This window comes from Meles meles, chromosome 16 (genome assembly GCF_922984935.1).
Source record: "Meles meles chromosome 16, mMelMel3.1 paternal haplotype, whole genome shotgun sequence".
NCBI classification, from domain to species: domain Eukaryota; kingdom Metazoa; phylum Chordata; class Mammalia; order Carnivora; family Mustelidae; genus Meles; species Meles meles.
Window position 1 is genome coordinate 73,596,684 of NC_060081.1, and position 13,366 is coordinate 73,610,049.

Genomic DNA, 13,366 nt, shown 5'->3' on the forward strand with positions numbered 1-13,366 from the left:
ATTATTTTTAATTTAGCATTATTATATGTTTATATATTATATAATATTTCTTATTATATACAATATATATTATATATATTATTTATTATTATTATTATTTATCTTCGCATTTTACTTCAGTAGGATCCTTTCGTAACGATGTTTTAGCTTAAAGATACGTCACTGGTAGGGTGGCTGTTTGGGACCAGGTAGTCATTTCTACTTCGATGTCATCTATCCCTCTCCCTACTTCCCTTATGCAGAGGCTATCTTCTCCCAAACATGAAGACTTGAGAAAGGGTTAGGTGTAGCAGGTCACAAAAGGCTTCAATGTCAAGGTCTCATGGGATTAAATATTAACTGTTTGCTCATGTGAAATCCAGGTAGAAGAGGACATTGGGGAAGTGATCGGGCATTGACTTTTAGGTGCATTTGCTCACATTTCATTGGCCAGAGCAGTCACATGGGTAGGCAAGTGGAATCCTGTCCTGTGGTTGGAAGGAGAATTAGAAATATTGGTGAACAGAATCAAGGACTGTAGTTCTGAGTCTCTTGTATTATGGTGTGTGAAATGGGGTGTGAGTATGAGTGTCTTGGGTACTTTGAAATCCCAGTAGTCGAACTCCATATAGGATTCGAGGCGGGGCTCATTCAGAGTAAGACAGCGGAAGGTCTGCTTGCCTTTTCTTTTTAAGCAGCTACCCACAAAGCAAGAGTGTAAAATAGGGCATCTACTTAAGTTCTCTCGGCAGAAAAGATTTATTCTCTCCAAGTAATTTTCTGTTTTAGTCAGCATTCCGCTGCCAGTGTTCTGTGGTAGCAATTTGGAGGATTTTTAGATTTTTGAGAGAATGAATCATGGAGGGGAAGCTCTTGGGTAAGCCACATCTTAGGTGTTTTATCTTTTGAGAAGTGTTGATCGCCAGGCAGGAAAAAGTTGGACCCCTGTGTTCATAATAAAAAGGGAGAACAAAAGAAGAAGAGCTGCTTTTGTTTTGGGTTTAAGAGTCTTTCTTAATAAGGAATAATGAACATCAACACCCAGTTATTCAGTAAACCAATTAGATTAAATTAGCATAGCCAGGGAAACAAAGGAACGATCCTTCAACTCTTGCATTTAGACTAAAGACTCGGCAGTCACAATATGAGACAGAGTAGTAACAATACAGTCTGTTAAGACAATTAATATTAATTTTTCATTTTTTTAAATCAAGTTACAATCTTTGCAATGCCTCCCTCTACCCCAATAGACAGTTCCAATATATTGCTTCCCTTTTCTTTCCAATCATGATAAAATTGAGATACAATTTAGTTTTTTGCAACTTTCCTATTACTGGTTTATGTTCAAGCCTGTCTCTATGAAACCGTTTCAGCCAACCTCCTTTGGAGACATTGCCATTGCTCAGCCTAGTTAAGCTGCAACAAGGATGGGCCATCCTAGAACAGTGAAGAATGCCGGCTTTCGAGAATGGTCTTAGGTCAAGAATTATTATTGCTTGAGGCCTCCAAGATCTAGTTATGGGTTTCTGCAAACCCTGTGGGCTCTTATGATAATGCTTTTCTCCACTATTATTGTTATAAGGCATTAAATCAGTCAGATTCATGAGCAACAAGAGGTCAATGTCTGATTGAAATTCATAAGGTCAAAAAGGAAACTAAAAATCAATTTATAAGATATGAAGATTTAGGTTCAAACTATATCCATGAGCAATAAAATTTCACATCCATAAATGTAAGAAAATCAGTTATTAAACTTGAGGGGGTAAAGAAGACTTATTAAGTTTTACACACACATAAGGCAGCTAACACATAATTTTATCAGACATTACTGAAATCCTGTGTGTAATATAAGCGATGATGGGCTAAAATGCTAAATGGTTTAGCACTAAATTATTAAGTGATGTATCCCTAAGGTATTAAACAGATAGAAAATGCAGAGCAGGTGTCTCTCCTAGCAGACTTGATCACCAGTTTAAGTGCATATTGATAACAAATGCACTTCAGAGGGAAAATAGTATTAGTAATATTTTTGCTGTGTGAAATCCTGGTGTCAGGATGACTAAAAGCTTCTACCTGACAAAGAAATATTCATCTCTTTTTTCTTTAAAGAAAAAAAATTAATCATGATAAATGTTAGGTCCCTATGGAGCAAAAGGGGAACTCTGGAGGGATTTGAGCATTTTATCTCTTCTCTTCTGTCATTTCCTCATGTTAAAAAAAATAGAATGAATGGAAAAGATCTTGCTACATTATGCAGTAAAAATCGAAATTATGAACACAGTTAGTGTGGTGAAGTAAAAATATAATTCTGCCAGTATGACTGTAAAGAAAACTTTCTGAAATCAAACATTTGGGTAAAAAAAAGTCCAATCATTTAGAACCAAAGCACAGATTGTAACCCAGCACTCTGTGTGGCTTCATCTTCATTTTGTCCTGCCAAGACAAGGCAAACAGAACCTTCTGCTGGTCTACTTGCTCATCAGGGGCTCCAGGTGAAGACTGATTAGCAAAAATTGGTGTTTGTGAGCATGGTGGATGGCAGGGTTCTGTGTCTCTGTAGACTCAACATGAACCCAAATGTAGCTTCTGGTAGCTTCGTGGAAACAAGATGTTGACCAGGTCTCTCTGGTCCTTGAGCGTTGGCTAGCTAGACCCAAACCTCCCTGGAAGTGTTTCCCCAAACTTCACGAATTCCCCAGAGGCTTAGTTTTTTGAATCTCCCATCCTTGGAACTGAGGGCTGCTTGCTGCCTGACTTCGGTTTATGACTATTTTCACTATCTCACCTTAGGGCTGGCCCACGTGTTGAACTGACCACTTTTAAAAATTGCTTATACATATATTTGCACATCACCCCCTTGGAGAAATCATGTAGAAATAGAAACTCAATAGAAGTCTGAAAGTGCATGCTTCACTTTATAGTTTGGAAAAGGGCTTCAAGAAGGTCAGTGAGTGGTTCAAGGCTATGCTGCCTGTACATGGAGTTAGGACCTCAACATTGATTCTAAGTCCCTGGTCTTATTTACTCTCCTCTTCTAGGCTTGATATCTCCTGTCTGGCTAGACAGAGGCCAACAAACTATGTCCCATGGGCCCAATCTGGTCCTCCATCTGTTTGTATAAATAAAGTTTTATTGGAACATAGCCATGCCCACGGTTTCCATATCGTCTATGGCTGTTTTCCCACTACAATGACCAAGCTGAGTAGTTGTGACAGACACTGCATGGCCTGCAAAGCCTACATTATTTTTTCTTTGGCCGCTTACAGGAAAAGTCTGCTGACCCTAATTTACGTGGTAGACTAGTATTTACTCTATGGACAACTGGTTTTATGAACATTAACAAGAGTGACAAGCTAAAAAAAAAGTTTGGGAAATGCTAGTTCACACAAAGTTCAATACGTTCCTTTCCAGAGTCTTTAACATGTGTCTGTGTGCATGCGTGTATGTGTGTGTGTGTGTGTGTGTGTGTGTGTGTGTAAGATTTCATAGGGTACATTTGAGAAAGGCTGGGTTGGGTAATTGGGGAATATGCTTCAAATGGCTGGGTGTTCCTTGGCAAGGGAGCTAGAAAAGAGTAGATTTTAGGACGGTTATTTTAATATCTCTAGTACTATAGAAAAAAGTTTCAGTCGATGGTCCAAAGGGTTTTGGAATTTTCTATGACCTGGGGAGAAGCTAATCTTTTTTGACTTTGTGGGAAGAAATGACCCACCAGATACAATTTTGTTCAATTTTATTTTCCTTCCTGTAAATCTTTCTTGAGCCTATCTATGAGTACTAGCTATAAGGGACCCCACGGATGAACAGAATTAAATGATTATTTAAAAAATTGGAAATGGTGGTCCTTATTTAGATTAATAACTTTTTTTTAAAAAGAAAAGGTATGTTTATGGTGTTACAATGTAGTTGTATCATGCACTTATTTTCTACCAAATCTGTTCTTTGTATGGTAGAAGTGTGTGTGTGTGTGTGTGTGTGTGTGTGTGTGTGTGTGTGTGTATCTCATAGTGTTCTGTAAATAGTGCATTTAGCTGGCTCTAGCTGGCTTTGGGAGGTTGGGAGGGCACTGTTAAATTCTGGAAGGTTGTATTACTTACAACTCATTTGGTGTGGATGACAAAAACCCAACTCATGCTTGACAAGCAATTTCTTTATAAATCCAAGAGGGGGTGGTAGAAATGGCTTTAGGCATGGTTGTTTCCAGGAGGTCAAATGACATCACCAGAATTCTTTATTTTTTCTCATTCCTTTCTTCCCCTTTCCTCCTTCCTTCCTTCCTTCCTTCTTTCCTTCCTCTTGTGGACTTATTCTCATGAGGTATCTAAGATTATTGGCATTGCTAACTCACATTGTATCTATGGGTAAAGGCTAGATTTTCTCAAGCAGCTTCCTTTCTCTTCCTGAGAATGTCTCTGATTGGTCCTGCCTGGCTCAGTTGGCCAACCCTGGACCAATCACTGTGTCGAGGATGAGGTATTTGAGGGGCCAGACTGGATCTCCCTCTCATAGGTGTGGCAAGGGAGCCTTCAAGTTTGACAACATTCCCTCCTACCCCCGCCCACCGCCCTGGGAAGCAGAACCCGAGGTTCTCAAAAAGAATGGGAGGAGGCTATTGCCCGCAGAGAAGGGAAAGGACATGGAATTGGGAAACCTTCGGAGGTCTATTACTGGCTCCAGGAGGAAGAGACACTGGCTGAGGTAGAAACAAATAAATAACTAAAATAAAATAAATTTAAAAATATACTGGTTTGGGAGGCCTGGGTGATGCAGTCAGTTAAGCATGGGGCTCTTGATTTCTGCTCAGGTCATGGTCTCAGGGGGGTGAGATCTGGGCTCTGTGCTCAGCAAGGACTCTGCTTGAGAGTCTCCCTCTCCCTCTGCTCCTCCCCACTCTTGCTTTCTCTCTCTCTGAAATAAATAAATAAACCTTAAAAAAAGTATATTGGTTTAGGAAATACCCCCACCAGAATGTAAGCTTCAGGAGGCCAGAGTTTTTGTTTGGTCCAGTATTTCTCTCTTTTTTTGGGGGGGGGGGGCAAAACCTGTTTTTTTTTTTGTTTGTTTGTTTATTTTCAGCTAACAGTACTCATTGTTTTTGCACCACACCCAGTGCTCCATGCAATACATGCCCTCTCTATTACCCACCACCTGCTTCCCCAACCTCCCACCCTCCGCCCCTTCAAAACCCTCAGGTTGTTTTTCAGAGTCCATAGTCTCTCATGGTTCATCTCTCCTTCCAATTTCTCTCAACTCCCTTCTCCTCTCCATCTCCCATGTCCTCCATGTTCTTTGTTATGCTCCACAAATAAGTGAAACCATATGATACTTGACTCTCTCTGCTTGACTTATTTCACTTATTGACTTATTTCGCTCAGCATAATCTCTTCCAGTCCCGTCCATGTTGCTAAAAGCTGGGAATTCATCCTTTCTGATGGAGGCATAATACTCCATCGTGTATATGGACCACATCTTCCTTATCCATTCATCTGTTGAAGGGCATCTTGGTTCTTTCCACAGTTTGGCAACCATGGCCATTGCTGCTATAAACATTGGGGTACAGATGGCCCTTCTTTTCACTACATCTGTATCTTTGGGGTAAATACCCAGTAGTGCAATTGCAGGGTCATAGGGAAGCTCTATTTTTAATTTCTTGAGGAATCTCCACACTGTTTTCCAAAGTGGCTGCACCAACTTGCATTCCCACCAACAGTGTAAGAGGGTTCCCCTTTCTCCACATCCTCTCCAACACACGTTGTTTCCTGTCTTGCTAATTTTGGCCCAGTATTTCTAAAACAGGGCATGGCACAAAGGAGCACTCATTCGTGGAGTGAATAGAATGTTTAATGGGCTGTGGGAATTCAAGAAACGATAGCAAAGATCAGCCATACCCTGGGTGTGAGGTGTTTATCAAATGATTATAAAATGCCCACAATTGTCCACTCTGCCCATAAAGAAGTGAAGTCTGTTTCCCCACTCCCCACTTGTGTCCGGGCTGGGAACCTGACCAGCTTTGGTGACCTGCATCAGCAAGCACTACCCAAGTGGGCTTGGTGTTTTGAGGCTCTGCGAACTCTGCTGACATTTGAGCGAGCCCGAGCCAGGGGCCCGGAGGGTGAGAGACCATGTGGATCAGAGCTGGGGGGCCCTGCCCAGCAACCAGCCAGCCCGGCCATCCCCCGCCCTCCCTCCCCCCACATCCCACTCAGAAACCAGTCAGGTCTCACCTGTGAATCCCAGTCAAGATCAAACAGGCCTCGCTGGAATCAGCAGAACCTCCCCACCCCAACTGCTAATTTGCAGACTTAGGAACTAAATGAAAGTTCTTGCTTTAAACCAGTGAGTTTTTTTTGGGAGCCAGGGGAAGGGGCGTTGTGGAACGCATATTCCTCGATGTAGTTCTAGGTTCTTGCCTGAAGAAAAATACTATGAGTGCAGCCCTCTGGTGACCATTATTATTATTATTATTATTGTTATTTTCCTTGCATTGGTATCACTTTAAAGCCCAGAAGGTTTAAAGTCCTCAAGTTCATGCTTTGGTTTTTCTTTTCGCTGCTGCGCAAATGTATGTCTAACATTTGCATTTTGATCAGTCTTTCTATAATCCCTGCCAGATTTTCAATGGAGGAGGAGAGAGTGTTTTATAATTATTAGTATTATTTTATTGTCACATATATATCTCAGTTAATGCCAACATGATCGTTCTTGCTGTTGTAACCTGAATTAGAGATGGTCGCGGCTGGGTATTGATCATTCATGTAATTGTATGATGAAGGAAAAACAATCCTCTCTCTGCCTTTGAGAAGCCAAAACAGAAGGAAGGATGAGGCAAATAAAAAATCAAAACCTATGTGGTATTTTAAGGGACACTGTCTTTATTATTATTTTTCTTAAAAAGGGAAGCTCTTCTTGCTTAGGAATTTCCTATTATAATAAATGTCAATAAAATGGTGTATTTGGGAGTTAAAAAATACATGCTTCTTTGAAGCAATTTCCAGGTAAAGTTTTATAAGATGACTCTTGGCTTTATTATATTATGTACATTTTATTATATTATAATATAAATTATATTGCATAGCATTATAAATCGTTATTAAAGCGATCTCCAGCATAACTGGCAGAGAACTTAAATATAATGGCAAAAACTGAAATAAAAATCTATTAATGCAATAAACCTACTTAATAAAAGTTACTTTCGAATGCAAAAACAAAATATTAAGGCATGCTTCAGATCTGAAAGTCAAAAATGAGGGAATAAATTAGTGAAGGTTAAGAACCTTGTAGCAGCTGACTAACAAAGCTCTAGGGGATTATGAAATTTCATGCTCTTGTAATAAAAAGGATAAAGGATTGGCTAGAAGAACCACTAAAAGTTAAAATAAATGAACATAAAGGAGATGAAAAAGTCTGACAAGGCTGAGACCACTAATGTGTAAAGACTAAAGAGATGGCATTAAAGTGTTAGAGGCTGGAATTAAATGTAAAATGAATTCTGGTAGTAGATTAATAGAAAATTATAAAGGTAAATGAGTTCGGTTTCATGGTTTCAGAAAACTTTATATATCTCATTATTTTTCTTAGCACTTGAGAAGAGGCAGAGTAAGACAAATTAAAATCTGGCATAAACCATATTGGAGTGGGTGGAAGTACCAATTATCCCTCAGTGCTATTCCCCTTTCTTCCCTAGTAATTGACCTTTAATTGTTGAGTGGCACATAGAAGCCCCAAATAGAGCAAGATTTCCCAGGTTCCCTTGCTCCCAAGTGGGACCGTGAACCTGAATTCTTGTCTAATTAGTTGTAAGAGGAAGTGATAACTTCTGAGAAATGTATTTAAAAAGAGGTTAGTGGGTGCTTCTTTGTCTCCCTTCTCCCCATCTAATTCCTTCCTGATGGCTGGACTGTGGATATAATAGCTGGTGCTCCAGCAACAGTTTTGGACCAAGAAGTGATCCTGGGAATGGGAACAGTGCATGGGGGAGAAACAAGACAGGGGGAGCCTGGAACCCTGCCACTCTCTAGCCTCCGTGTCTACCCTGTGCTTCTGAGTGCCAGCCTTAAGAAATTTCCCTCAGTGCGATTTTGGATTTCTTATCCTTAGAGTCAAAACTCGTCTTAGCGAACACCGGGTTTCTCCCATCTCCAGGTAGGTAAGTGAAAATTGATACTGTGTGTTGTAATCCACAAATGCATGAGCCAGTGGCTGAAGTCAGCATCTAGTAATAGCCCCCATGTTGGAGCTGGAGCAGTGGGCATCTGAGGCTGGGGCCCCTGTGTTTGTTGGTGCTGATGCTGGAAATAAATAATTCACTCTTAGCCAAGGTCTGCTCCAAAATTCAGTCCTAGAGCAACCTGGTAGAGCTGATGGGGTTTGTCCTAAAGCTGGATTTTTGCAGAAAGAACACTGCCGTTCGGGTTGTGTTATGGATCAATAAAATTGCTGTTTAGAAAAGTAAGTAGCTTGTAGTCATATTTTCTTAAGATCAAGAAGATGTCAATTAATAAAAACAAAGATATCTTGTTACTGCTTATTTGGCCTGACTTTTGAGGATAATGGATTTTATCTGGTTGGAGGCAGGCTCAAGTCCTCGATGGCCTCCCCTCCCCCATCTCATCTTGGCCCCCACCACTGCTATGAGCATATTTTCTCTTATTTCTCTTCGCCTTGACCTTTCCCAACTCAGTCTACCATAACAGTTGAAATGGCACTTGGTTGCTCTTAAGGAAATACCTAGTACTTTGGCTATAGGTAGCATTTGCCCTTCATCCAGCGTAGATTTTCCAAGCCATTAGAAGAACTGCTGACCTGCACAGAAATTCTTCTTATGCTCTGAAATTAATGATGGTGGAACTTTCCCAGAACTGTTTAAGAAAAGTATCTTAAAAAGTCTTTGTTTTATTCTCGTCCCCAGGAAGCCTTCACACCTTCTGCCTCTGTGTGCTTCCTGCCTTCCTTTATTTCTCCTTCTTGACCTTCTCCTCTTTTTCCCTTCCCTTTTCCCTCCCTGCTAATGTTCATTTGGCATCTACTCTGTGCCACACATTTTCCAGGCACTAGAAAGATGGCAGGCAACAAAACACAGAGAAACAGCATATGTTCCATGGTTTTGCTAACTTGCGAGTCCCTGGAGGGCCCTTGATGAATAGGCAGGCATTCGTAACCTTTTTAACAAAATTTTGTATTTAAATTTAATTTACTTGGAGGGGCGCCTGGGTGGCTCAGTGGGTTAAGCCTCTGCCTTCGGCTCAGGTCATGATCTCAGGGTCCTGGGATCGAGCCCTGCATCGGGCTCTCTGCTCAGCAGGGAGTCTGCTTTCCCCTCTCTCTCTGCCTGCCTCTCTGCCTACTTGTGATCTCTCTCTGTCAAATAAATAAATAAAAAAATCTTAAAAAAAATAAAAAAAAATTGAATTTACTTGGAGCACCTGGGTGGCTCAGTCGGTTAAGTGTCTGCCTTCGGCTCAGGTCCTGGGATCAAGGTCTGCGTTGGGCTCCCTGCTCAGTGGAGAGGCTGGGACTCTCTCTGCTCCTCCCTCTGCTCATGATCCCCCCCATAAATAAATATTAAAAAAATTAAATTTAGGGGTGCCTGGGTGGCTCAGTGGGTTAAAGCCTCTGCCTTCGGCTCAGGTCGTGATGTCAGGTCCTGGGATTGAGCCCCGCATCTGGCTCTCTGCTCAACAGGGAGCCTGCTTCCTCCTCTCTCTGCCTACTTGTGATCTCTAGCAAATAAATAAGATCTTTAAAAAAAATTAAATTTAGTTAACATGTAGTGTAGTATTAGTATCAGGGGTACGGTCTAGTGATCCATAAGTTGTATGTAGCACCCAGTGCTCATTCTATCATGTGCCTCCTTAATGCCCATCCCCTGGTTACCCCATCCTCCTACGCTCCCACCCCTCCAGCCACCCTCAGTCTGTTTCCTAGAGTTAAGAGTCTCTTACGGTCAGGTATTCATAACCTTTGCTGAGATCCGGTCTCTTAGCCAGCTGCCATGTAGGTTTCACATGATTCCCTTGGCCTCTACTCTATACCCACCAGGAAATGCTTGTGTAATTAACAGCTACAAATTTGCTTCTGGTGTAGGCTATGACTTGCACAAAAAAAGTATATAGGAGAAGGGCAATTGAAGACAGAAAGATAGGATTCCAGCTGGAAAGTGGAATTTTTAAATAAATTGAAAAGTGGAGGAAAGTATTTAACTGACAGCTTGGATCCATGGCTTTGTTTCTATGAACATAGAAACATGATTTGGGAAACACAGGGCAGAAATTATACTTTAAAACAGGACTAGATAAATAAAAGGAAGAGGGATTACAGGGGTATTCGAAATGTGGAAATTCACAAAGGATGTATCCTTTATCAAAGTAGGGTTGGAATCATTTAGGATGGGATAGACTCTGTAGTAATTCACAATCCCTAAGTGTGGGTGGCTTCACACACACACACGGTTATTTCCTGTTCATGCTGCAGATCCGACAGGTCGTTTCCGTGGGGGTGGGGAAGCTCGGCTCACAGCAGTCACTGATAGGCCTGGGTTGGAGGAAGCGACCCCTTAACATGCCTTTGTGTCACTGTGACAGCAGACCAGAACACTGTTCTCCTTGCAGTTCAGGTATAGACCGAGTGGCTTATAAATAATAACAATTTATTATTAAATCGTTTTTAATTATTAAATTATTAAATCCATGGTTCTGGAGGCAGGACGTCTGGGATCAGAGGGCGAGCATGGTTGAGTTCTGGTGAGAGTCAGTCTTCTGGGTTGCAGACTGCAGACTTCTCATCATATTCTCACATGGCAGAAAGAGAGTGAGCTAGCTCTCTGGCTGCTTCTTATAAAGGCACTAATCCTATTTGTAAGTCCGCGCTCCAGGACCCAACCACCTCCCAATGGCTCCGCCATGTAATATGGCATCCCCTTGGAGATTACCTTTCAACCTATGACTTTTGGGGGATACAAATATTGAACCCGTTACCATGACAGATCACTCACTGCCTCTTACAGCTTCCACCTGGAAGTAACACAGCTGGCTTTCGTTTACATTCCACTGGCTAAGGCAAGGCACATGGTCAGGACTTGCCCTGAGGGGGCGGGGAATTAACATCCCACCTCGCGCCTGCAAAGCCCAGCATCAAAACTCAGTGGTGAGCAGCACCGATGTGTGCTCTAGTCTTGCCACTTGGTCCTAAGGACGCTCTTTCTCCTGCCCCACGGGCAACTCCTTTAAAGTGGAAATGCCACAATACAGGTCTTTGAACCACTCATCTCCAGCTAAGTGTCTGGTACACAGTAGTTTTTCAGTAAATGTTTATTGTACCGAATTGATCTCCACTCTGCATATTTCCCGAAACCTCTCATGATTTATTGGCAAAATTTTCACCCTTAATTAGTGAAAAAGGAAACTCTATGAGATTATAAATTATTTACCTTACAAAGCCCTTCTGAGCTCTTCAAGGACACTGTAAATTATTTACGTTCATACTCGTATGATTTCAAATTTGTTTATTAATGTTATCTTGGAGATAGAAAACAACCTAAGTGAAACCACACTGTCTTATTTTGCTGATCATTTGGAATAAGGGCAAAAAAAAAAATGCTTTTCTTCTCATGGGAAACTCTTATTGACCCACATGAGTAGGGTGTAAAGGCCTCCCTCTTTCCAGCACTATGTGGATGATCTGGGCTGATGCAAATCATTGCATTCATGCATTTGCCGCTTATTGAATGACTACTATACGCCAGGTCCTGAACTAATAGGGTCTGTACTACTTAATTAATCCAGCGTGGAGCCTTGTCCTGAACACCAGGATCTTGTGTCCAACTGCCTTCTTGTTATCTCCGTGTGGTTGCATTTCACAGGCATCTCAAACATTTGACGCGTCCAGAACAAAAGCCTGGTGGCAGCCTCCTTCCTACCAGCTCCAGTGGCTAGAAACTTGATCCACTCTGTGACTCAAGTCATAACTTTACATGTGGTCTTGACTTCACATCTTCTCTCATGCCCCACATCTACTCAAATTCTGTTGGTGCTACCTTCAAAATGGATCCAGAGTCCAAACCGCCATTATGGCTCAGCCAGTTAATTCCTAGGGATCTAACAGCTTCCCATCTTCACCTTTGACTTCTATAATCTACTCTTTTCCGAGTCCTCCACTCTTTCCAAGAAAGCCTTTTAAAATAGGTCATTTCTCTGCCTAAAACCCCCAGCAGCTCCTGTCTCAGGCCAAGGAAAAGCCAAAGTCCTCCATAAGGTCCCACCTGACCTACAGACCATCCCCCAACTGCTTCTCTGTTTCTGTCCTCCTATCGCTCTTCCCCTTGCTCACTCTGTTCCAGCTACAGACAGCTCCTAGCTTTCTCGGAATCTTCCCAGCAAGCTCTTGCCTCAGACTTTTGTGCTTGTTCTTTCCTCCGATTTGAATGGTTCCCCCCAGGTAGCCACGTGTCTCATTTTCCAGGCCCTTTATGGATTCAGCATCCTGCCCTTACCTTTTACTTTGCATCTTCTGGAGTGGGGGATGCAGGGTGCCTGGTGGACCCCTACAGGATGTTTATCCTGTTTACTGCCATTGTTTATTGAGCTTTCTGTCCTCCCTTGAGATCCTGGGAGCATCTTGAGGGCAGGCTCAAGGGTTTTTCATTTTTTGTATCTCTGGAACTTAAGATCTTCCGAAGTATGTATTAGGTATTTATCTGCATTGACCTTTAAAACCACGGTTTTAACATGGTTGAAACATGAGCCAAATCCATCCTTAAGAGTCTCCCACTGTAGTCAATACTAGAATAAATGAGTAAAAAACTGAGCAGGGTTTATTTTTAAAAAGTTGGTGTGAAGAGCTCAGAGAAACATCAAAAGCCAATTTCTCAACAACATGTAATTTTCAAGTCAGAATAATTTAATTTTAGGAAGAATGAAACAGGAGTGGATTCAAAACTGTCTGAAAATTTGAACATAGATCTCGCTACATGGGACAGAGAAAACAGGGAAGAGACTGCAAAGCTTAGAGTGCCTAGTACTTACTGAAGTAAGGGATGCATAAACTGGGCTTTTCTATGGCCCACGTTGTACATTCTTGGTTTTATTTTTATTCATTTATATATTTTTAATGTTATTTATTTATCTGACAGAGAGAGAGAGAGCACAGTAGGGGGAGAGACAGAGGGAGAAAGAGACTCCCACTGAGCAGGGAGCCTGATGCAGGGCTTAATCCCAGGACCCTGCGATCATGACCCCAGCCAAAGGCAGACACTTAACAGGTTGAGCCCCCCCAGATGCCCCCATTCTTGGTTTTAGTAACATGCATGGATTTAAATCAGTATTAGAAAAAAAATATCTGATTTTCCTAGTTAAGCTCATATTATACCATTATAGTCAATGCTATTCTTAAA